Source organism: Salmo salar, chromosome ssa09, assembly GCF_905237065.1.
Source record: "Salmo salar chromosome ssa09, Ssal_v3.1, whole genome shotgun sequence".
Taxonomy (NCBI): Eukaryota; Metazoa; Chordata; class Actinopteri; order Salmoniformes; family Salmonidae; genus Salmo; species Salmo salar.
Window position 1 is genome coordinate 19270866 of NC_059450.1, and position 26662 is coordinate 19297527.

Consider the following 26662-nt stretch of genomic DNA (forward strand, 5'->3'; position numbering starts at 1 on the left):
CCCTGCTGGTTCTAACATGGGACCACAGCTCTAATCTGGCTATTGAAAGAAGGATTTTCATCCTAAACAATAAAAAATGAATAGTAAACTTTACACTCACAAAAGTTCTGAAGGAATAGAGACATTTCAAAGGTTATATTATTGCTATATACAGTGTTGTAACGATGTGCAAATATTAAAGGACAAAAGGGAAAATAAATAAACATAAATAAATCTCTTTGTCAGGCTCCTACCTATAGGACTGCAGGCCTGTGTGAACTCAGGCTGAACTGGCCTAGCCTGCTAGATTTTTATGATCGACGTATCATGGTCAGTCACCCCAAACCAGCTCTGGTTGGCAGAGTGGCGTCAAGTGGTTAGCAACCCAAGACAAACTACCCAGATACAATCTTGAACTCCTGAACCCCTCGCAAATATACAGTCAGTGAGAGTGTATTAGCTCTCTCTCTGTCTCTCTCTCTCTGTCTCTCTCTCTGTCTCTCTCTGTCTATCTCAGCATTTAAACTTGGCACAAAGGTACAGTAAGGTTGTGATTAGATAGGTTGTGACTATAAAGTGGCGTTTGTTTATCGACACAAAACTTACCAAGAAAATGAGATTCTTTATTGACAGTGATGGGGAGAGCCTGGATATTGTCCTGCGAGTTCAGCCCAGTATAACTCAGTTTTCCCTTGGGGAGAGGTGACAATGTTAGGGGGTTGGGAGGGCCTCCACGTGCTCTAACACACCCCTCCCCGTGCTCTAACACACAGCAGTCGGAGTCACAAGTAGAGAACAAGAATGAAATCCCCTCGCTCCCAACGCCCCCTCCACTTTGGCTGACCTCAGAGGTCAACAGCCAGGCAATGACCCCTGATGACCCAGGTTTCAACTTAGATTCTTTTTTTTGTGTCAGTAAATAGGTTGATTGTATACAGAGTGGAAGGGTTTTGAATTATATGTTTCTCCTTTGTGAAAAAACAAAAGGGAACTTTTCGGATTATTATGCTGCATTAAAAATCGACCCTGACCATCTCTAGTCTAGAGTAAATATAAAAAGCTGCCTTAGACTATTCTCACTGGGCACACACTGGTTGAATCAACGATGTTGACACATAATTTCAATGAAATTACGTTGAACCAACGTGGAATAGACATTGAATTTACGTCTGTACCCAGTGGGTTGTCATGCGTAAACTGTTATCATGCATTAGCATCTCCTCTTCTCTCATCCCCCCCTCTTTCCTCTCTCACACTAAATCACTTAACTCGGTTACAGAAGTCTGCTGTCAGAATCACTACACTATATCTAATTGAAATCACTCTGTTGACATTAAAAAGCATTAGAATGGCCCGACACAGGCAGCCCCATGATGTTGCAGACTAGAGAAGTCAGGCATACCTCTCTCTCTCTCTCTCTCTCTCTCTCTCTCTCTCTCTCTCTCTCTCTCTCTCTCTCTCTCTCTCTCTCTCTCTCTCTCTCTCTCTCTCTCTCTCTCTCTCTCTCTCTCTCTCTCTCTCTCTCTCTCTCAGTCTCTCTCTCTCTCTCAGTCTCTATCTGTCTCTGTCTCTCTCTCTCTTTGCTTGTGGGAGTATTAATTAGATGTCATGCTGCAACATTTGAATAATGAAAGCTGCATGTAGCAGCTGGACCTCTGAAACAGAAACAAGGAACTCTCTCTCGCTTTCTCTCTCTCTCTCTCTCTCTCTCTCTCTCTCTCTCGCACTGTTGTCCTCCAACAGCTCCACTCACGTGGTTCTCACACCCTGAAACCTCACGCTCTCAATCAGGCCCATGTGCTTTCGGGGCACTACAATGGCCTGGCCCATGCTATACACTCTCCAGACTGGAGCCTTGTTAGTATTGTTGTTAGGACAAGGCTGCTTGTGTTTGACTTGAAGTGGATCACCACTCTGAATGCACATCAGCATCATTACTGATACAGCTGTAGTAAAGACTCATCTTGGCTGCACAAATACAGTATGCTTAATGGATTTTGATGGATTAATTCAGAATATTGACAGATAATCGACATCAATCTTATGCGTTTACGCTTTGCACGTGGCTTTTGCCCCGTTGGTAAGTGTATTTTATGGATAGGGTAGCTGTTTGGTACTCCTCTGAGCTCTATCAATAAAGGGTTAATGACAGGACCATTTATGACCTCAGAGTAGAGCATGCTTGGGAATCCCCTACACAGAGTTGTAATCCAGCAGCACATTTTAAACACACAACCCCCAGCCTTGGCTCTGAAAGCCCCCACAGGGCCCCTTGGGGCATCAGGAGAGGGGACACACATTACTTACTAGATAATACTCTTAAAACCCTCCACACAGCTACATGGATTGCCATGCATGTTTGTGATGTGGCCATCTCACCTGGTAAACAGACTGTAGTTTGCGTGGATTATGTGGTGGATTATGTGTTGTTTGGATTAATGGAGTGGATTAAAAAACGTACACTCACTTAAGAGCATTTCATGCTCCTAAACTTGGAAACTGTCTGGTGAGGCTCCTTTTTGATGATATGTTATAAATACTTGCCATCTACAAGGACTGAAATAGCATCACCCTGTGAATATCCTTTACATCGTACCTTTAGTGTAAATTGTCTTTTTGGTATGGCTGTGGGCAGGTTTTGTACTCTGGTAATTCTGAGGCTCATCTGAACAGTTCAACTAAACAAGCTGATGTCTCCTCCACTGACATTGCCCCTCATTACTGGTGGGGGGAGGGAAAGAGAGAGGGGGGGCAGTGAGGGCGGGAGGGAGGCAGGAAGCCAACGGAGTCCCAGTGAGTCTGAGGTAATCACGCGATTGGGTTAATGACCCTGTATAAAACACAAACTGGATGTTTATGCCACTGGCCAGAGGGAAGCCATTAATGCCTTGTTAATTAAAGGTAATAAAGGCCTGATGCAGTGCTGCCTGCTGCTGCTGGGACCGGCTGACCCCGACTTGATCTCTGACATGCGATAAACTTAAATTAGAAAACTCACTATCTACAAACATGTTTTCACAGCTACATGCAGCATTAGGTTTCATAAAGAGCCATCCTGAAGCTCCTTGATCCTTTAGTGTGTGGAGGAAATAAGCTGACAGGTTTGACGGTTGTATAAAAGAGGTTGTGAATTTTGTGAGTGTTGTTTATAGGCTGGATGGTTAATCTTTCCTTTCCCAATCCCTCAGCAGCAGACACATACACTACCCTCTCTCTACTCTCACTTTCAGATGTTTGAGTGATGCGACATGTGTAAACAGAAAGGGCTTTTGTGATGCAAGTTATAAATAATTCATGCAAATGAACATAGTATTAGATTCATTCACAACTACATGAATACATGTTAAGCCCAAGAGTAAGATAATAGTAGTAGATGGTATTGACCTAGGGAAGAGTCTCAGAGTTCCTGACTTCTGTAAGGTGTAAATAGCCCCGGCCCAGAAGTCACACAGTGCATCAGAACTCAGTGGCTCTGAAGCAATAACACTGGGCCAAAGAAGGAGAGAGAGAGAGCATACATACTGATATGAGTAATGGCAAACAGCTGCTTGTGCTGTTCGCTAAAAATAAACACACATGTGGGACAGGTGTGTGTGTGTGTGTGTGTGTGTGTGCGTGTGTGTGTGTGTGTGTTTGTATAAAAACACAATTTTGCCCGGTGCTGTCTAAATCCGCTGTTTTAGACTGCCAACACTCAAGTCTCCATGGCTTAATGGTAATGACAATGGCTTCCACAACTACTGACCACAACTACTGACCACAACCACACAACAACTGACCACAACCACACAACTACTGACCACAACTACTGACCACTACCACACAACTACTGACCACAGTGACACAACTACTGACTAGAAGTACTGACCACAGTGACACAACTACTGACCACAACCACACAACAACTGACCACAACCACACAACTACTGACTAGAAGTACTGACCACAGTGACACAACTACTGACCACTACCACACAACAACTGACCACAACCACACAACTACTGACTAGAAGTACTGACCACAGTGACACAACTACTGACCAAAACTACTGACCACAACCACACAACAACTGACCACAACCACACAACTACTGACTAGAAGTACTGACCACAGTGACACAACTACTGACCACAACTACTGACCACAACCACACAACCACACACCTACTGACCACAACCACACAACAACTGACCACAACCACACAACTACTGACCACAACTACTGACCACTACCACACAACTACTGACCACAGTGACACAACTACTGACTAGAAGTACTGACCACAGTGACACAACTACTGACCACAACTACTGACCACAACCACACAACAACTGACCACAACCACACAACTACTGACTAGAAGTACTGACCACAGTGACACAACTACTGACCACAACTACTGACCACAACCACACAACAACTGACCACAACCACACAACTACTGACCACAACTACTGACCACAACCACACAACAACTGACCACAACCACACAACTACTGGCCACAACAACTGACCACAGTGACACAACTACTGACTAGAAGTACTGACCACAACCACACAACTACTGACCACAACTACTGACCACTACCACACAACTACTGACCACAGTGACACAACTACTGACTAGAAGTACTGACCACAGTGGCACAACTACTGACCACAACTACTGACCACAGAGACACAACTACAGACCACAACCACACAACTACTGACCACAACCACACAACAACTGACCACAACTACTGACCACAACCACAGAACTACTGACCACAGTGACACAACTACTGACCACAACTACAGACCACAACCACACAACTACTGAGCACAACCACACAACTACTGACCACAGTGATACAACTACTGACCACAACTACACAACTACTGAGCACAACCACACAACTACTGACCACAGCGACACAACTACTGATCACTTCCACACAACTACTGACCATGTCCATACTGTAGGGCCCAAAGAACAAGCAAAACAACCAAACAACTACTGACCACTGCTACAAACCCACAGTTACAAACACCACCCTAATGTTGTGCAGACTGACTCAACTTAGATGCCTTCAACACATATTTGTATTATCATTTCTACTTCATAAACTATAAAGCTTGTGGTATCCCCATTCATTTCAATGGTGGAATGCAGGCTTCAATGAGAAAACAAATACAAATTCTGAGCTTAAAAAGACATTATATGATGATATAGTACTCACTCTAGCCTTGTATACTAGCCCACTATAACCCACTGTAAAATAGGTCACTATAACTAACCCATAGGCTATAAAAACCCTATTACAACCATTGCTACTACTAACAGTACTACCACCGCTACTACCACTACTACTACTATTTCACAACTAGATAGTGCCTTCAGAAAATGTTCACACCCCTTGACTTTTTCCACATTTTGTTGTGTTACAGCCTGAATTTAAAATGTAGTACATTTAGATTGTATGTCACTGGCCTACACACAATACTCCATAATGTGAAAGTGCAATTAGGTTTTTAGAATTTTTTACAGATTAATAGCAAAATGAATAGCTGAAATGTATTGAGTCAATAGGTATTCAACCCCTTTGTTATGGCAAGCCTAAATGTTCGGAACAAAAATATAAATGCAACATGTAAAGTGTTGGCCCCTTGTTTCATCAGTTGAAATAAAAGATCCCAGAAATGTTACATACGCACAAAAAGCTTATTTCTCTCAAATGTTGTTCACCTCTGTTAGTGAGCATTTCTCATTTGCCAAGATAATCCATCCACCTGACAGGTGTGGCATATAAAGAAGCTGATTAAACAGAAGGATCATTACACAGGTGTGCCTTGTGCTGGGGACAATAAAAGGCCATTTTAAAATGGGCACAATGCCACAGATGACAGTTTGAGTGCACAGAAAATGGCAATTTGAATGCACAGAGATACAGTGATGAGGCCTGAGGCCAATTGTCGTGCCATTGATTCGTCGCCATCACCTCATATTTCAGCAGCATAATACACGGGCCCATGTCTCAAGGATCTGTACACAATTCCTGGATGCTGAAAATGTCCCAGTCCCAGGCCTGCATATTCACCAGATATGTCACCCACTGAGCATGTTTGGGATGCTCTGGATCGACGTAAACGACACAGCCATTGAAGAGGAGTGGGACAACATTCCACAGACCACAATCAACAGCCTGATCAACTCTATGTGAAGGAGATGTGTCGGGCTGCATGAGGTGGTCACACCAGATACTGACTGGTTTTCTGCTCCACGCCCCTATCTTGCTTTTGAGGTATATGTGACCAACATATGCATATCTGTATTCCCAGTCATGTGAAATCCATAGATTATAGCCGAATGAATGTATTTCAATTGACTGATTTCCTTATAAACTCAGCAAAAAAGAAACGTCCTCTCACTGTCAGCTGCGTTTATTTTCAGCAAACTTAACGTGTAAATATTTGTATGAACATAACAACATTCAACAACTGAGACACACACTGAACAAGTTCCACAGACATGTGACTAACAGAAATGTGTCCCTGAACAAAGGGGGGTCAAAATCAAAAGTAACAGTCAGGATCTAAGTAGGTGTGGTAGTGAAGGTGTGGTACATTAAGTACTGCAGTGCATCTCCTCCTCATGGACTGCACCAGATTTGCCAGTTCTTGCTGTGAGATGTTACCCCACTCTTCCACCAAGGCACCTGCAAGTTCTCGGATATTTCTGGGAAGAATGGCCCTAGCTCTCACCCTCCGATCCAACAGGTCCCAGACGTACTCAATGGGATTGAGATCCGGGTTCTTTGCTGGCCATGGGGGGTCATGTCAGGATGAGCCTGCAGGAAGGGTACCACATGAGGGAGGAGGATGTCTTCCCTGTAACGCACAGCGCTGAGATTGCCTGCAATGACAACAAGCTCAGTCCGATGATGCTGTGACACACCGCCCCAGACCATGAAGGACCCTCCACCTCCAAATCGATCCCGCTCCAGAGTACAGGCATCGGTGTAACGCTCATTCCTTCGACGATAAACGTGAATCCGACCATCACCCCTGGTGAGACAAAACCACGACTCGTCAGTGAAGGGCACTTTTTGCTAGTCCTGTCTGGTTCAGCGACGGTTGGTTTGTGCCCATAGACGACGTCGTTGCCGGTGATGTCTGGTGAGGACCTGCCTTACAACAGGCCTATAAGCCCTCAGTCCAGTCTCTCTCAGCCTATTGCGGACAGTCTAAGCACTGATGGAGAGATTGTGCGTTCCTGGTGTAACTCGGGCAGTTGTCGTTGTCATCCTGTACCTGTCCCTCAGGTGTGATGTTCGGATGTACCGATCCTGTGCAGGTGTTGTTACACGTGGTCTGCCACTGCGAGGACAATCAGCTGTCCGTCCCGTCTCCCTGTAGCACTGTCTTAGGCATCTCACAGTACGGACATTGCAATTTATTGCCCTGGCCACATCTGCAGTCCTCATGCCTCCTTGCAGCATGCCTAAGGCACGTTCACGCAGATGAGCAGGGACCCTGGGCATCTTTCTGTTGGTGTTTTTCAGAGTCAGTAGAAAGGCCTCTTTAGTGTCTTAAGTTTTCATAACTGTGACCTTAATTGCCTACCGTCTGTAAGCTGTTAGTGTCTAAATGACCGATCCACAGGTGCATGATCATTAATTGTTTATGGATCATTGAACAAGCATGGGAAACAGTGTTTAAACCCTTTACAATGAAGATCTGTGTAACGGCTGTCTGAAGGAGTAGACCAAGGCGCAGCGTGTTGAGCGACTCTGGCTGCGCCGGACAGGCGGGCGACTCTGGCTGCGCCGGACGCACCAGGCTGGGGAGACTTGCAGGAGACCTGGTTCTGGGCGCAGGACTCACCAGGCTGGGGAGACACGCAGGAGGCCTGGCTCTGGGCGCAGGCACAGGACTCACCAGGCTGGGGAGACATGCAGGAGGCCTGGCTCTGAGAGCAGGCACAGGACTCACCAGGCTGGGGAGACATGCAGGAAGCCTGGCTCTGGGAGCAGGCACAGAACTCACCAGGCTGGGGAGACTTGCAGGAGGCCTGGCTCTGGGCTCAGGCACAGGATTCACCAGGCTGGGGAGACATGCAGGAGGCCTGGCTCTGGGAGCAGGCACAGGACTCACCAGGCTGGGGAGACATGCAGGATGCCTGGCTCTGGGAGCAGGCACAGAACTCACCAGGCTGGGGAGACTTGCAGGAGGCCTGGCTCTGGGCGCAGGCACAGGATTCACCAGGCTGGGGAGACATGCAGGAGGCCTGGCTCTGGGAGCAGGCACAGGACTCACCAGGCTGGGGAGACATGCAGGAGGCCTGGCTCTGGGCGCCGGCACAGGATTCACCAGGCTGGGGAGACATGCAGGAGTCCTGGCTCTGGGACAAGACGTGCAGGGCTGGGGAGGCGCACAGGAGTCCTGGTGCGTGGGGCTGGCACAGTCTTCACCAGATGGCTAGCACGCACCTCAGGACGAGTATGGAGAGCTGACTCAGGTGACATCAATTCGAGGACACGCTCCATAGGGCGAATGTCGTGCCTCATGCACCAACACAGCAGCTCTCTCATATCTCTCTCCTCCAATCTCCCCATCAACTCCTTCACTGTCTCTGCTTCGCTCCCTTCGCTCACCTCCAACTTCACCCCGACTGGCTCTGGTTCCATCCTCGACACCGCCGACCGTCCCGTGTGCCCCCCCCAAAAAAAATCTTGGGGCTGCCTCTCCTCCTCTTGCCGTGCCAGCCGATCCTCCCAGAAACGCCGTTCTGCCTTCGCTGCCTCTATCTCCTCCGGCGTGCGGCGATATTCTCCAGCCTGTCTCCAGGGTCCCTTACCGTCCAGTATCTCTTCCCAAGTCCAGGAGTCCTGAACCCTCTGCTCCTCCATACCACGCTACTTGGTCCGTTGAAGGTGGGTGGTTCTGTAATGGCTGTCTGAAGGAGTAGACCAAGGCGCAGCGTGTTGAGTGCTCATATTTAATTGTAATCGAGACACTTTGAACAAAACAAGAAAATGACAGCCAAACAGTTCTGTCAGGTATAACAAAACACTAAACAGAAATTAACCACCCACAAAACCCAAAGGAAAACAGGCTACCTAAGTATGGCTCCCAATCAGCGACAACGATGTACAGCTGTCCCTGATTGAGAGCCATACCAGGCCAAAACAAAGAAATACAAACACATAGAAAAAAGGACATAGAATGCCCAAAACCCCAAAACACACAGAAAAACACCCCCTGCCACGCCCTGACCAAACTACAATAACAAATAACCCCTTTTACTAGTCAGGACGTGACAATCTGTGAAGTTATTTGGATTTTTAAGAATTATCTTTGAAAGACAGGGTCCTGAAAAAGGGCCGTTTCATTCAATCTTCATACTTTCAAACATGATGATGGCTGCGTTATGTTATGGGTATGCGTGGGATAAAAATAAACGGAATAGAACTAAGCAAAGGCAAAATCCTGGAGAAATACCTGGTTCAGTCTGCTTTCCAACAGACACTGGGAGACAAATTCACCTTTCAGCAGGACAATAACCTTAAACACAAAGCCAAATATACACTAGATGTCACGACTTCTGCCGAAGTCAATGCCCCTCCTTGTTCGGGTGGTAATCGACGGTCGACGTCACCGGTCTTCTAGCCATCATTGATCCATTTTTCATTTTCCATTGGTTTTGTCTTGTCTTCCTACACACCTGGTTCCAATCCCATTCATTACATGTTGTGTATTTAACCCTCTGTTTCCCCTCATGTCCTTGTCAGAGATTGTTTGTGGTTATGTGCTCGTGTATTTGTATTGGTGCGCGACGGGTTATTTTACCCATGTTATTTTTTTTATGTATGTTGGTTTTTGGAGTTTGTTTTATGTTTATTAAACTACTTCAGTTACACCAAGTTGGTTTCTCCTGCGCCTGACTTCCCTGCCACTTACACACACGACAATGACACTAGAGTTACTTATCAAGATGGCATTGAATGTTCCTGGGTGGCCTAGTTACAGTATTGACTTAAATTGGCTTGAAAATCTATGGCAAGACATGAAAATGTCTGTCTAGCAATGATCAACAACCAACTTGACAGAGCTTGAATAATTTTTAAAATAATAATGTGCAAATATTGTACAATCCAGGTGTGCAAAGCTTTTAGGGACATACCCAGAAAGACTCACAGTTGTAATCACTGCCAAAGGTGATTTTAACATGTATTGACTCAGGCTGTGAATAATATATTTCTGTATTTCCTTTTCAATATATTAGCAAACATTTATAAAAACATATTTTCACTTTGTCATTATGGGGTATTGTGTGTATATGGGTAAAAACATTTTTTTTATAAATGTTGAATTCAGGCTGTAACACAACAAATGTGGAATAAGTCAAAGGGTATGAATACTTCAATACTAGCAAGCACACCATATTTCAGTAAATGTCCTTTTCTATTTTCTTTGTCCGCTATTGTGCTATACTGTACTGATCAGTGATCATAAATACACAATATTAAACTACTGTGTTAGAGCTCAGGGCTACCAGCTGTAGTTCTCTCCCCATCTCCAGCTCTCAACAGGGTCTCCCTCTGGAACACGAGCAGTAACATGATCTGCAGAGGTAAGACCTAAACCCAGAGCAGCAAAAACAATCAGCTACAGTATACTGGGAGTTAGGAGTGGGCCTTGGGCCAAGAATAACAACTCTCATCATCCCAGAGAGAGAGAGAGAGAGAGAGAGAGGGAGAGAGAGAGAGGGAGTGTGGAGATAGGTCAGGAACAGAGGGAGTGAGAGTATGAGTGTTTATCAGTGTATAGGTTGATATGGGCCTCTGTTTGTGATGTGCAGTGTGACTGAAACTAGAGGGGGGGGGGGTCATTTGTGCCTGCGAACCCAACCTCATGACCTTTTGTTCTGATGACACACTCCCCAAAACAACCACCCCCTCCACACAAACACACTGTGTATATTTAAGCAATAAAGCCCGAGGAGGTGTGGTATATGGCCAATATAACACGGCTAAGGGCTGCTCTAGTATTTATACTGCAATAGTTTATGTGTCGAAGGGCTAGGGTCAGTCTGTTATGTCTGGAGTATTTCTACTGTCTTATCCGGTGTCCTGTGTGAATTTAAGTATGCTCCCTCTAATTCTCTCTCTCCCTCTCCCTCCCCTCCCAGAAGACCTGAGCCCTGGGACCATTCCTCAGGACTACCTGACCTAATGACTCCTTGCTGTCCCCAGTCCACCTGGACGTGCTGCTGCTCCAGTTTCATCTGTTCTGCCTGTGGCTATGGAACCCTGACCTGTTAACTGGACGTACTACCTTGTCCCGGACCTGCTGTTTTCGACTCTCTCTCTCTACCGCACCTGCTGTCTCTAACTCAATGCTCGGCTATGAAAATCCAACTGACATTTACTCCTGAGGTGCTGACCTGTTGCACCCTCTACAACCACTGTGATTATTATTATTACTTGACACTGCTGATCATCTATGAACGTTTGAATATCTTGGCCATGTACTGTTATAATTTCAACCCGGCACAGCCAGAAGAGGACTGGACACCCCTCAGAGCCTGGTTCCTCTCTAGCTTTCTTCCTAGGTTCCTTCCTTTCTAGGTAGTTTTTCCTAGCTACCGTGATTCTACATCTGCATTGCTTGCTGTTTGGGGTTTTAGGCTAGGTTTCTGTATAGCACTTTGTGACATTGGCTGATGTAAAATGGGCTTTATAAATACATTTGATTGATTGATTCTTACACTGTAATGGAAAACTGTAAATTATACAGTATTTTCTATTATTATCAACAGTAAAATACTCAATCAGATAAAATAACATTATATTGGTTGCATATACATTTAGCAGATGTTATTGCGGTTGTAGCGAAATACTCTGAAATGTTTTACTGCAGCAAACTGTAAATTATGGTGCGTTGTGGGAAAATGTTGGGGGCGGGGAAAGAATTGGGAAAGAATTGCTTTAAGAATTGCTTTCAAATGGTACTTTAACTCTACCCCACAGAACACAGTACCATACCATATTTTTGGAGAGCCAACAACTTTTTGACCACTAGTTGGTGCATGGTATTGTTTCTGAAGCATTAACATATTTTGAGGCGTGCCGTGTAAGGGGCTATATTTGTTGCACCCATGAGTGAGAACGCTGTTTAGGGGACATTTTGGAGTGACAGCAAGTCTTAAACCTTAAATGGTTGAGCATTTTTACCATGTCCTTTTGGTCTGTTTTACTCTGTAGTCACTGCCAGTTTGGAAGCCTTTGTGAAGGCCCCTAGAAGTGCAATTGATATAAAATACCTAATGTTCATTAATATGCTGTATTGTTTGTAAACAATTTACCTAGCAGCCAACCTGCTTGCACCAATCAGTTGTAATTACAGTAAAATACTGTGAAAATACAAACCCCTCAATTCGTTTAATTAATCCATTCATTCATTCATTCATTCCAATTACGGTAGCAACTTACGTCACTACACAGTACTTGCTTTGATTCCATATTTATGTTGCAGTAGGTGTACTGTAATATGACATACAGAATTTTACATGCCACCTAGCTGCCTATAAGCTACTGTCAAAATCATGGTAACCCCTTTACAGTGTAGGCACAACACAATGCAGAGTTTCAACTAACCTACATGGCAATACTTTTACATTCTTGACTTGGAACACACCGGTTTCTTTTAAACTCCCATTGCTAGTTGCAGGCGGAACGTTTGAATTTAGACAATGCTCTGTTACTAAATTAAATACATTTTTGCTCCATGAAGTAATCCATTGATATATACGCCCCCATCTTGTCTATTTCTGATCTTCTCTCATTGATCGAGACAGTGAGTGTCATTCAAAGCGACACTTGATTTCTGAGACATGCACATGTCGTGCAGCACTTTGGGGTGGACACCCACCTGTCTCGATCAATGAGAGAAAACAAAGATATCCATTGTTGGATTACTTCATGCAGCAAAAATGGATTTCATTTAATAATTTCATCTAAATTCCAACGTTCCATGTGCAACTGGACACAGCAGTTTATAAGACAACAGTGCCTTATGAACCGAGAACAAAAAAAGTAAAGGTTACGGCTAAACAGCACTTTATGCACATCCTCAGACACAAGCTTTGGCTCTGCTGCTGAGGTTCGTGTTTACAAGGCTATGTAGTATGTAGTCTATGAGTATGCACTGACTACCATTCCTGTTCCACAGAATGCTAATCCCACCACAATGCAGTAAATGTGTAACGCTTGAGTTCCACTCATAACACAAACGCTCGGTGCATTCAACCCATGCCTGGGATTTAATATAGAGTGACATGGGAGCGTTATCACGTTTGAGACAGATCGTAAAGTTAGCCACTTGTGTGGACTCCAGGGCAGACAGTTCAAAGGTCAGATTGCAGTTCACAGTGGTAGAAGTAAAACAGGGTGGTTCTGTGGTCTGCTCTGTAGGAACTCTCTCACTGTGTGATTGACTGCTGTGAGTGTTCACTGTCTAGTGACCCAGATTACCAGCAGGCAACCTCTCATGACTGTCTAGGAGTTATGGTTATCTTCCTTACACGTCAACAGGGTCTCTCATTATGGTAGGGTAAACTCTGTGGTACGACTACGTGGAATTTCAGCTTTTACTGTATAGTTCTAAGAAGTGACCTGAACTTGACATCCTGTGCACAGTGTGCATCTCTGCAAACCTAGTCTCACCATTGTAGATTATAGCTCTACCGTGGTAATCTGGGGTCTTCTGCTGTAAACGTTATCTGCAAAAATGGCTTACTTACTGAGTGCTTTAATGGTGTCACATAAACCATGATCATGTGCAGTACTTTGTGGAACTGACTTCACCTAAAGATTAAGAATATGCAGCTTGTATTAGAGAAAACATTGCAGGCTATTACAATGAAGTTCCAATGGCAATCCTCTCTCATTGTTTTCATACTGTAGTATCCTGTCCTCTCAGAGGGTAACATACAAAGTCCTGAGGTTTTTAAACAACACAATGGGGGATGGGGGATGGATATGGATGTCTAACTGTACCTGAGTGTTACAGATGTGTGTCAGTAAGCCTGTTGAGAGGAATTGTCACCATGACAGGAACACCAGGTCACTGGACTCTGACACAAAGGGAAAACATGTGACTTTGAACACAAGAAAAGCACAACACTTTGTATTTTGACTGTGTGTCTCTACCATATGCTACTTGTGGTTAAAGCATATTGAATTTAGTGATAAAATGTTGCTGCTGTTAAAACTTTTTAAATGTTAAGTCCCCAATTTAGGGGAATTTGAGTGGTTCTGGACTGGTTCCGACCTTTTTGTGTACAGAGCGCTTGGCGCAACATCAATTACTGTGCACTCCGTTAACGCTGTTGTTGTCCCGCTTCACATGCAGCTCTCCCCTCTTATCAGAAATGCAGTGTGTGAAATCTGACACCTCAATTTCATAGCGAGCAACACGTCACATTTTCTGGGCAATCCAGACAAAAGATCGATGTCTTCTGTCTGTGAACCTCGCAGCGTGAACCTTACATTACGGTGTATGAAACGGAAGACCCTAGCGATTGCAGCAAAAGTAGCATCTCACTGTGAGGTTCTCAGATGGATTTAGAGCGCTCAACATAAAAAAATACTAAATAATTTTGTAGAATTGGAACAAGACCACTTTCTCTTTGTCACAGAGGGACGAAAACGCTTTGCGCTTAAAGCTAAAGTTTTAACGAGTCCGCAGGCATCGCTCAGAGGACACGGGCAGAAAATACTCTGTGAAATTGGGCCAATTCAGTACTGTCACAAAGTATGATAATATTATTTTACAGTTATAAGAAAGGTGAAATATTATAGTAAGTCATTTATAAGTTGATTGTTACTATATTTAGAAAGCATTTAAATCATTTCAAGCCCCATTCCCCCACTTTTGTTAAATAACATATTTGTACTGTGTCCTCAAAAGTGACTACACCGCAGCGTTTTAAAACTATTTTTTAACAGAAAGCTGATATTGTACCCTTTCTGGCAGTATAAGCATTACTAGGCATTGTTTATGGTCCACTCATGATAAATAATTGCTTTTGGGTATGTCTAGTTAGGTGGAAATCTACATTTTGACATTACATTTTTCAAAAAAAATGCTACAACTAGTTGCACCCCTTCTGCTGTAATGGTGTAATTATAGTCCCATCGAGAGGATGAATTCACTTCTGCCAGATGCCTTTTATTACGTTTTTGTGCTGAAGACCATTGCGCTACGTTTTTGTCCATTGCATACCATTCAAAAAGCCTACAAAAGTTATTAAACTACAACGCTAATAATGTAGGCATAGGTTGATGCTCAATGTTAAATTAAAATCTCCCTACCATCACATCTAAGCCAATATGACACTAATGTCAATAAAACTTTACAAATCAACTTGATATTATACTGTATCTAAAAACACATACAACCTAATGATAAAATACATAATAAAAGCAGGACACTGAATGTACATTATCCCTCTGAAGCAGGGATGGGCAACTCCAGTCCTCAGGGGCCAGAGTGGTGTCACACTTTCCCCTCATCCCTAGCAAATCCAGCTGATTAAACTAATTGTGTTCTACATTGAAGATCATGATTAGTTGATTATCAGAGTCAGTTGTGTTAGCAGGGGCTGTGGCAAAAGTGTGACACAAATCAGGCCCCTGAGGACTGGAGTTGCCCATTTCTGCTCTGAAGAGTATGAATTAGGCTGTTTGAGGTTTGAATCCTAAGCAACCTACACATTGTTTGAAGTACAATAGGCCAACAGCTACTGTAGTAGGTCAAAACTGTGTGCTGGAAAACCTTAGTAGAGCATGGGTGAAGTAGGCATTGTGGTGCTTATGTGAATAACCTTTCTTTTACGGCTTCAGACCAATGCCTACTTCTCACTTAAAACATAGTTTTTGTGTTTAATAGAGTATAACTTTTGAATAGACTTATGCACACACATATTGAATTAAACTGTAAACTGTAGTCAACATGGAAAAAACTGCCATCTGTTGAAGGTATTTTTTTTCTCCTTTTTCTCTCGCTCCCTCGTTCCTTCCGAGCGTGCATGGGCTGCCCAGTCCAGGCTGTTTTCATTTCACAGTGGGTGAGTGGCAGCCTCGACCCCATGTGACCCTGAGCCCTGCTTCTGCTGATGTCAGCATCTTGCTGCAGATTTACCGAGGTGGAGTTTTAAACAAAGCCCCAGTTCCATGCATCCCTGAACCCCAGCTCCAGCTAGCCCCAGCCCCAAGGGGACAGATTGATTAAACCCCACTTATTAAAGGGCCAGTACACAAATGGCAGCCAGTGAGTATAACTACCTAAACTGTAATATAATATGATTTTTTATCTCTCTCACTTTTCTTTTAATCTATCTCTCTTAGCCTTGTCTCTTTCTGTTTCTATCCCTTTTAGTAAGAGTGCATTCCATAAACAATGGCTTTACGCTCTGGTTTAAAGCTACCCAGCTAGCACATTTGGTTCCGTGGAAGTTGTTGGAGCATATGTTTTTGGTTCCACATTGCTTGTGGGAATGTAGCCATAAGTTTCCTGATGGGTAAAACTGAAAGTTTTTTAAACATTCTGAGAACAGAAGTGAAAAATCCACCTGTTCTGGGAATGTTTATTTTTAAGTTGCATGGAGATTCTGAGAACGTTTTACTCTGGTTCCTTGAACATTTCCTGTTTTTTTTTAATTAACGCTCTGAGAACAGAAATTAGAGGTTATTTGGAGATTTTTGAATAACTTCCCTAAAACGTTCACTGAATGTTTCAATAAGACTTTTAATATCAACTTGCTTGGGTTAACTTTGTGAACTCACAGCACATCAACATTTATTTCCTTAGGCATTAAACGTACCCGTTTAATCTGGTTACTACTCCTGCCCAGAAACTAGAATATGCATATAATTAGTAGATATGGATAGAAAACGCTCTAACGTTTCTAAAACTGTTTGAATGGTGTCTGTGAGTATAACAGAACTCATATGGCAGGCCAAAACCTGAGAAGATTCCATGCAGGAAGTGCCCTGTCTGACAATTTGTTGTCCTTCTGTTGCATCTCCATCGACATTACAGCATCTTTGCTGTAATGTGACACTTTCTAAGACTTCCATTGGCACTCTAAAGCCGCCAGAAAGTGGAATGGGATGTCTGCTGTCTCTGGGCAAAGTACAGCAGCAGAGTTTGTAAGTGGTCAGCCTGGGGACAGTGAGACTGGAGATGCGCGTTCACGAGACTTCTCCATTTTTTTCTTTCAGTCTTTGAATGAATACAACGTTGCCCAGTTGGAATATTATCGCTATTTTACGAGAAAAGTAGCATAAGTATTGATTTTAAACAGGGTTTGACATGCTTCTAAGTACGGTAATGGAATATTTTCAATTTTTTTGTCTCGAAATGCGCTCGCGCGTTACCCTTCGGATAGTGACCTGAATGCACGAACAAAATGGCAGTGTTTGGATATAACTATGGATTATTTGGAACCAAAACAACATTTGTGGATGAAGTAGAATTCCTGGGAGTGCATTCTGACGAAGAACAGCAAAGATAATCCAATCTTTCTTATAGTAATTCTGAGTTTAGTGAACGCCAAACTTGGTGGGTGTCAAATTAGCTAGCCCGTGATGGCGAGCTATCTACTCAGAATATTGCAAAATGTGCTTTTGCCGAAAAGCTATTTTAAAATCTGACACCGCGATTGCATAAAGGAGTTCTGTATCTATAATTCTTAAAATAATTGTTATGTTTTTTGTGAACGTTTATCGTGAGTAATTTAGTAAGTTCACCGGAAGTTTTCGGTATGTTTGCTAGTTCTGAACGTCACATGCTAATGTAAAAAGCTGGTTTTTGATATAAATATGAACTTGATTGAACAAAACATGCATGTATTGTATAACATAATGTCCTAGGAGTGTCATCTGATGAAGATCGTCAAAGGTTAGTGCTGCATTTAGCTGTGGTTTTGGTTTTTGTGACATTATCTTGAAAAATGGGTGTGTGATTATTTCTGGCTGGGTACTCTCCTGACATAATCTAATGTTTTGCTTTCGTTGTAAAGCCTTTTTGAAATCGGACAATGTGGTTAGATTAACGAGAGTCTTGTCTTTAAAATGGTGTAAAATAGTCATATTGTTGAGAAATTGAAGTAATAGCATTTCTAAGGTATTTGAATATCGCGCCACTCGATTCCACTGGCTGTTGACTAGGTGGGACGATTTCGTCCCACATACCCTAGAGAGGTTAAATAACATTATTATAGCGTTCTCTGAAGGTTACTAATGTTTTCTTGTGGTTTTTATGGAAGGTTTTCTTAATGTTTTCGGAACAATTGTAATCCAATTCAGGGAACTAGGCGTATGTCGCAAGTCACAACTTCACAGGAGAGTCGTTTGAACGTACATTTAAAAAAAAAAATCTAAATGCGTTTCTTGGCAGAAATGCCTTCTCGAACATATGAACTTTCATGTGCCTTAATAACAAGCCTATATGCCATCTGTAAATACAAATAAAATTGTTAAATTACGAGCCTTGTTGGTTAACCACAGAAAAAGTGAGCAACCTTCCCACTAGCCATGATTGGCTGAGATAATGAGTGTGCTGGACATGCCGAGAGAGGAGAGAGGATTGGTCTACCATATTGAAGGCATCTGTCTATTTGAGCATGACATTCTGTGTTGGTAATCCTGTCGAATGCAGATTTTTTATGTATTATTGTGTAGTGAAGCTGCATAAGTGTTGCTCTCCATTTTCTGGAGGATCAAGTTTTCAAATCAGTGGAATTAGAGTATGATAGCTAAAGAGATGGAGAAAACACCTGTCTCTGGGTTACATCTTCATACTAAGAGCAACCGTGGTATGGCATTCCTGGCAGGGAGACATGTCCATGAAGTTAGCTAGCTAACATTGGACCTGGTTGGTTAGCTCCCAGCACCGTGGCATTGTTGCCACTTTGTTCATTATTGTTTAACTAGCTAATGTTAGCTGGCTGGCGTGTTAGCTAATGGTACGTGATGTGTGAGGTCTTAAACATTGTGTACCTATCTAGGTTCTTTGTTTACCTAGCTAGCTAGCTATATGTCTTAAGCTAAAGTATACTGTTAGCTGGTTAGGCTGTTTTCATGTTATCCAGAGGTAAACCAATCATCGGCCAGAGCTTCAAGTGTGGGTGGGGTGGGTGGGGCTAAAGCTTAAGAGGGTGTGAAAGATGCTGAATGGGTGTAAACAGAGAATAGCTCTTCACTAGATACCAAAACATTCAAAGGCGATTTTCTCAGAAGTGAGTTTTCAAATTACTTTCCCATTGTTCCTCAAACGCAGTGTACGATAAACCATTTTGTAGCGCTGAGTCTCTACTTTTATCCAATGTAAAAAAACACCATTTCATATTTTGCTACATAAGACCGAATCCAGGTTGTGAGTCCCAATTTGAGAACATGAATTTAAATAGAACTATGAGGAAACCTGTAAGAAACATTGTGCTGAAGGTAACAAGATAGTACCGACAAGCTCCTAGCCAACATTGCACTATTTTTTGTTTGTTTTATTTCTTACATTATTTGCTCAGAACATTTATTGCATTATTACCCTACAGCCGAAAATAACTTTTGGATATTAGATTGGCGGTCACTCACCAGCATTTCGACCAGAAATGTATACTTGTATACACTGAATTAAATCATTTGTTGAACTCCCCGAGGCAGTTCCATTCGTTGGCAAGCGAATGCTCCTGCTACCTGTCTCTCCCTAACTTGTTGACTGGTGTTTTGGCTCACTGCCCCACAATTTACTGTATAGCAGTGGAGGCTGCTGAGAGGAGGACAGCTCATAGTAATGGCTGTAACAGAGTAAATGGAATGGCATCAAAAACATGGAAACCATATGTTTGATTTATTTGATACCATTCTACATATTCTGCTCCATTACCATGAGCCCGTCCTCCCCAATTAAGGTGGAACCAACCTCCTGTGCTGTATAGTGTATGTGCATTCAGGATCCATACAGTGAGCAAGTCCTCCATTTTCTCTCTGTTTGCCGTAGTGGTCTGTGATGGGCTTGTTTTCGGGAAGGCGGGATGCGGGCTGTGTTTGCAAAACCCAGTGTAGCTCATAGCAAACTTTTAGTTCTTCTAAAGGTTCTTCTCAACCACTCGAGGCAAAAGAGTGTCTCGACTTCCTCAGCCATCTCACCAGCTTCCGTCATCGGCAGCTCTATGGTAAGAAACATCCCGATTCCCGGGGGAAAAAACCCTGTGCTATCCTGGAGCACGAGTACAGGACATTGCAAGTCTGCTTCTTACCATTCTAAGACAGCTGCCGGGGGCTGACGCTGTCATAGTCCATGTGGGGTCAAACAACATTAGGAGGGCTAAAGAACTGATTCTAGCTCTGAAAAATTCCCCTAAATTATTTCTAAAAGAGTAATGTAGTTCTTTGGCATAAATGTTATCGATAACTTTGACACCTTTTGGAAACAGATTATGCTCAACAGGAATGATGTCCAAACAAATCATCTTGGCTCCTGGACCCTGTCCACGTATTTCAAGGCTGCCTTGAGACAATGACTTATCAGTGATCCAAGCCCTGCTCAGATAATCCCTACCATTGTGTCGCTGAGTTGTCATAGAGCTGCTGCAAATGTACATTCTCCCAGGGGCATTGGCAATCATAATGTAAGTAACCTATTTCATGTCCCTCTAACTCCCCAGAATGCCTGTCAATCCTACACTATCCACTCAAACATAAATATCAATGTTTACCTCTGATAAGCCTTACAGTAAAGCATTAAAAACAATAAAGAATAGCAGAAAAATGTGTGGCAGACAGCAGGGCGATGTGAGGGAAGTGGTGATTGAAGGGAGATATATTGCAACCTGATCATTAAGCCAGGGAGAGCTTGGGGATAAAAAAGGAAGCGGCCTGCAACAAAGGGGCAGAGAATGGAGAGGGTAGCATGTGTTATGAAGAGGGTGAAAAGAGAGAAATAGCTGTGTGAGTACCTGTTGTGACCTGGACTGTCTGATTACCTCCCACTGTGTACCGAACCGGTTTGGCTGAGGACCCGAGTTTTAGGATTACGGCTGGAGAACGGAACGGACAACGAGAACGGATTGTGGACTGTGAAATGGTTGGTGAATTCCCCCCTTTTCCCCAGTGTGCAAAACTCCCTAATAAACTCCCCATTTATATTCTAGTTGTGTTCCTTGTGCGTGTTTGGTTACTGAACTTGGTGACGTGGAAACCCCACACCCTTGAACCTGCTACAAGTGCTAAAATAGCCCACATTAAACATATGTAGCCTAAGAAATAAAGGTTCATGAAATTGATAACTTGCTAGTTACAGCTAACATTCACATACTGACTACATCTGAAACTCACTTATATAATACCTTTGATGATACAGTGGTAGCAATAAATGGTTTCAACATCTTCAGAAGAGACAGGAATGCCATTGGTGGAGGGGTTGCCGTTTATGTTCAGAGTCATATTCCTGTAAAGCTTAGAGAGGATCTCACGTAAAATGCTGTTGAAGTAATATGGCTACAGGTTCACCTGCCTCACCTAAAGCCCATTATTGTGGGAAGCTGCTATAGACCACCAAGTGCTAACAGTAAGTATTTGGATAATATGTATTAAATGCTTGATAATGCATGTGATATAAACAGAGAGGTATATTTTTCTGGGTGACCTAAATATTGACTGGCTTTCATCAAGCTGCCCACTCAAGAAAAAGATTCAAACTTTAACCAGTGCCTGCAACCTGGTTCAGGTTATCAGTCAACCTACCAGGGTAGTTAAACAGCTCAGGAATGAAATCATCCACGTATTGATCACATCTTTACTAATGCTGCAGAAATCTGCTCCAAATCAACAGGATGTAGTGATCATAATATAGTAGCCATATCTAGGAAAGTTCCAAAGGCTGGGCCTAATATAGTGTATAAGAGGTCATACAAGACGTTTTGTAGTGATTCCTATGTTGAAGATGTAATAAATATCTGTGGTGTGTAATGAGGAGAAACCAGATGCTGCACTTGACACATTTATGAAATTGTTTATTCCAGTTACTAATAAGCATGCACCCATTAAGAAAATGACTAAACTGTTAAATATCTGTGGATTGAAGAGGAATTGAAAAATTGTTTGGTTGGGAGGGATGATGCATAGCCGATTGGCAAACGTACTGTAAACTGAGAAATCATGTGACAAAACTGAAAAAAAGAAGAAACTGTACTATGAAACAAAGATAAATTATATCAAGAATGATAGTAAAATGTTTTGGAGCACAAATACAATTTTGGGCAAAAAGGCGAACTCATCTCCATCATTCATTGAATCAGATGGCTCATTCATCACAAACCCCACTAATATTGCCAAGTACTTTAATGTTTTTGTTCATTGGCAAGATTAGCAAACTTAGGCAGGACATGCCAACAACAACTTCTGAACCTACACATTCAAGCATAACTGACCAAAATATAGAATACAAGCATTGTCATTTTGAATTCCATAAAGTGACTGTGGAGAGGTGAAGAAAGTAGCCCATTCAAGCTTAACATCGTTATCATTTATCGACCTCCAGGTTCCCTTGGAGAGTTCATCAATGAGCTTGACGCCTTGATAAGTTCCTTTCCTGAGGATGGCTCACCCCTCACAGTTCTGGGTGACTTTAACCTCCCTACGTCTACCTTTGACTCATTTCTCTCTGTCTCCTTCTTTCCACTCCTCTCCTCTTTTAACCTCACCCTCTCACTGTCCCCCCCCCTACTCACAAGGCAGGCAATACCCTTGACCTCATCTTTACTAGATGCTGTTCTTCTACTAATCTCACTGCAACTCCCCTCCAAGTCTCCGACCACTACCTTGTATCCTTTTCCCTCTCACTCTCCTCCAACACTACTGACTCTGCCCCTACTCAGATGGTATTGCGCCGTCGCAACCTTCGTTCTCTCTCTCCCGCTACTCTCTCCTCTTCCATCCTATCATCTCTTCCCTCTGCCCTTCTCCAACCAATCTCCTGATTCTGCCTCCTCAACCCTCCTCTCCTCCCTTTCTGCATCCTTTGACTCTCTATGTCCCCTATCCTCCCGGCCGGCTCGGCCCTCCCCTCCTGCTCCGTGGCTTGACGACTCATTGCAGGGCTCCGGGCAGCCGATCGGAAATGGAGGCAAACTAGCCTCCCTGCGGACCTGGCATCTTTTCACTCCCTCCTCTCTACATTTTCTTCCTCTGTTACTGCTGCTAAAGCCACTTTCTACCACTCTAAATTCCAAGCATCTGCCTCTAACCCTAGGAAGCACTTTGCCACCTTCTCTCTGCGGATGATTTCGTCAACCATTTTGAAAAGAAGGTTGACGACATCCGATCCTCGTTTGTTAAGTCAAACGACACCACTGGTCCTGCTCACATTTCCCTACCCTATGCTCTGACCTCTTTCTCCCCTCTCTCTCCAGATGAAATCTTGTGACGGCCGGCCGGCCGCCCAACAACCTGCCCGCTTGACCCTATCCCCTCCTCTCTTCTCCAGACCATTTCCGGAGACCTTCTCCCTTACCTCACCTCGCTCATCAACTCATTCTTGACCGCTGGCTACGTCCCTTCCGTCTTCAAGAGAGCGAGAGTTGCACCCCTTCTCAAAAAACCTACACTCGATCCCTCCAATGTTAACAACTACAGACCAGTATCCCTTCTTTCTTTTCTCTCCAAAACTCTTGAGCTTGCCGTCCTTGGCCAGCTCTCTTGCTATCTCTCTCAGAATTACCTTCTTGATCCAAATCAGTCAGGTTTCAAGACTGCTCATTCAACTGAGACTGCTCTTCTCTGTGTCACGGAGGCTCTCCGCACTGCTAAAGCTAACTCTCTCTCCTCTGCTCTCATCCTTCTAGACCTATCTGCTGCCTTTGATACTGTGAACCATCAGATCCTCCTCTCCACCCTCTCCGAGTTGGGCATCTCCGGCGCGGCTCACTCTTGGATTGCGTCCTACCTGACAGGTCGCTCCTACCAGGTGGCGTGGCGAGAATCTGTCTCCGCACCACGTGCTCTCACCACTGGTGTCCCCCAGGGCTCAGTTCTAGGCCCTCTCCTATTCTCGCTATACACCAAGTCACTTGGCTCTGTCATATCCTCACATGGTCTCTCCTATCATTGCTACGCAGACAACACACAATTAATCTTCTCCTTTCCCCCTTCTGATAACCAGGTGGCGAATCGCATCTCTGCATGTCTGGCAGACATATCAGTGTGGATGACAGATCACCACCTCAAGCTGAACCTCGGCAAGATGGAGCTGCTCTTCCTCCCAGGGAAGGACTGCCGTTCCATGATCTCGCCATCACGGTTGACAACTCCATTGTGTCCTCCTCCCAGAGTGCTAAGAGCCTTGGCGTGACCCTGGACAATACCCTGTCGTTCTCCGCTAACATCAAGGCGGTGACCTGATCCTGTAGGTTCATGCTCTACAACATTTGCAGAGTACGACCCTGCCTTACACAGGAAGTGGCGCAGGTCCTAATCCAGGCACTTGTCATCTCCCGTCTGGATTACTGCAACTCGCTGTTGGCTGGGCTCCCTGCCTGTGCCATTAAACCCCTACAACTCATCCAGAACACCGCAGCCCATCTGGTGTTCAACCTTCCCAAGTTCTCTCACGTCACCCCACTCCTCCGCACACTCCACTGGCTTCCAGTTGAAGCTCGCATCTGCTACAAGACCATGGTGCTTGCCTACGGAGCTGTGAGGGGAACGGCACCTCCGTACCTTCAGGCTCTGATCAGTCCCTACACCCAAACAAGGGCACTGCGTTCATCCACCTCTGGCCTGCTGGCCCCCTTACCTCTGCGGAAGGACAGTTCCCGCTCAGCCCAGTCAAAACTGTTCACTGCTCTGGCACCCCAATGGTGGAACAAGCTCCCTCACGACGCCAGGTAAGCGGAGTCAACCACCACCTTCCGGAGACACCTGAAACCCCACCTCTTTAAGGAATATCTGGGATAGGATAAAGTAATCCTTCTAACCCATGCTATTTCACAGTAAACAAATTGACAACAGACTTTCAGCACGCATATAGGGAAGGACACTCAACAAGCACAGCACTTACACAAATTACTGATGATTGGCTGAGATGAATTGATGATAAAATGATTGTGGGGCTGTCTTGTCAGACTTCAGTGGAGCTTTTGACATTATAGATCATATTCTGCTGCTGGAAAAACATATGTGTTATGGCTTTACACCCCCTGCTATAATGTGGATAAAGATTTACTTGTCTAACAGAACACAGAGGGTGTTCTTTATTGGAAGCCTCTCAAACATAATCCAGGTAGAATCAGGAATTCCCCAGGGTAGCTGTTTAGGCCCCTTTCTTTTTTCAATCTTCACTAACAATATGCCACTGGCTTTGAGTAAGGCCAGTGTGTCTATGTATGAGGATGTGTCACAACGTCCACAGAAGGTGGCGCCTCTCCTCGGTCGGGCGGTGCTCGGCGGTCGTCGTCGCCGGCCTACTAGCTGCCACCGATCTGTGTTTCAGTGTCTGTTAGTTATGTCTGTTTTGCACCTGTTTCGTGTTTGTCATTAGTGGGGGGGTATTTAGTCTGTCTGTGTTTAGTTAGGATTCGTGAGGGATTGTTCTTTGTTACGTGTGGTAGAGGTGGTGTTGGTTTACTACTTATTGTCTAGGCATTAGGGTTACCGGGCTGCGCCCCGTCTGCCTTTTTTGAGCGGAGCTTCGTTTAGTCTTTTGACTGTTGTGCTCCCAGCCTTATATGGATTTTGCCCTTGGATTTATTAAATCACGTTTGTTCCAACGGACCTCAGTCTCCTGCGCTTGACTCACCCTTAAACTGTTCTATCCGCCCGTGACAGAATCCCGCACCACAATATGGAGTCAGCAGGGACCGAAACACCTTCGATGGAGGAACAAGTCTCCCAACATGCCAGCCTCCTCCACCGACTGGGCACGGCCATGGACCAGGTGCTGGCCCGTTTGGAGAGCTGGGAGCAAGTCGCTCCTTCACCCCCACCAGGACCAAGTTATCACCCTGCGCCCCTACCGACACCCACCGAACCCAGTACAGGCGGGATCCGGATCATGGCTCTCAGGGAGTTCGATGGGACGGCCGCTGGGTGCAAGGGGTTTTTGCTCCAGTTGGACCTATACCTGGCGACCGTCCGGCCCTCTCCCTCCGATGAAGAGAGGGTGAGCGTCCTCGTCTCGTGCCTCACGGGTAGAGCTCTGGAATGGGCCAACGCCGTCTGGGAGGGCCCAGACTCAGCTAAGGACAACTACCCAGAGTTCGCTCGCCTCTTCCGGGCGGTATTCGATCATCCCCCGGAGGGCAAGGCGGCGGGCGAGCGATTATTTCATCTGAGGCAGGAGATGAGGAGCGCTCAGGACTTTGCCCTGGAGTTCCGGACTCTAGCCGCCGGATCGGGGTGGAATGAGCGGGCCCTGATTGACCACTCCAGGTGTAGTTTACGTGAGGACGTCCGCCGGGAGCTGGCTTGCCGGGACCATACCACCACCCTGGACCAGTTGATTGATTTGTCCATCAGGCTGGACAACCTGCTGGCTGCCCGGGGACGTTCCGATCGGGGCCTATTCATTCCACCTCCCATCCCTCCTGCTCCAACGCCCATGGAGCTAGGAGGGACTGCTGCTAGGAGGACCGGA

General features: G+C 44.6%; 1 protein-coding gene across 1 annotated transcript in view; it reads left to right on the forward strand.

The window, feature by feature from the left end:
- LOC106610847 (bcl-2-modifying factor) overlaps positions 1-10952 on the forward strand; it is a 40901-nt gene extending 29949 nt beyond the window's left edge. Inside the window, exon 5 of the transcript XR_001329992.2 lies at positions 10545-10952. The gene's annotated coding sequence lies outside the window, so the exon portion shown is untranslated. The remainder of the gene's footprint in view (positions 1-10544) is intronic.
- The last annotated feature ends 15710 nt before the right edge of the window (positions 10953-26662 follow it).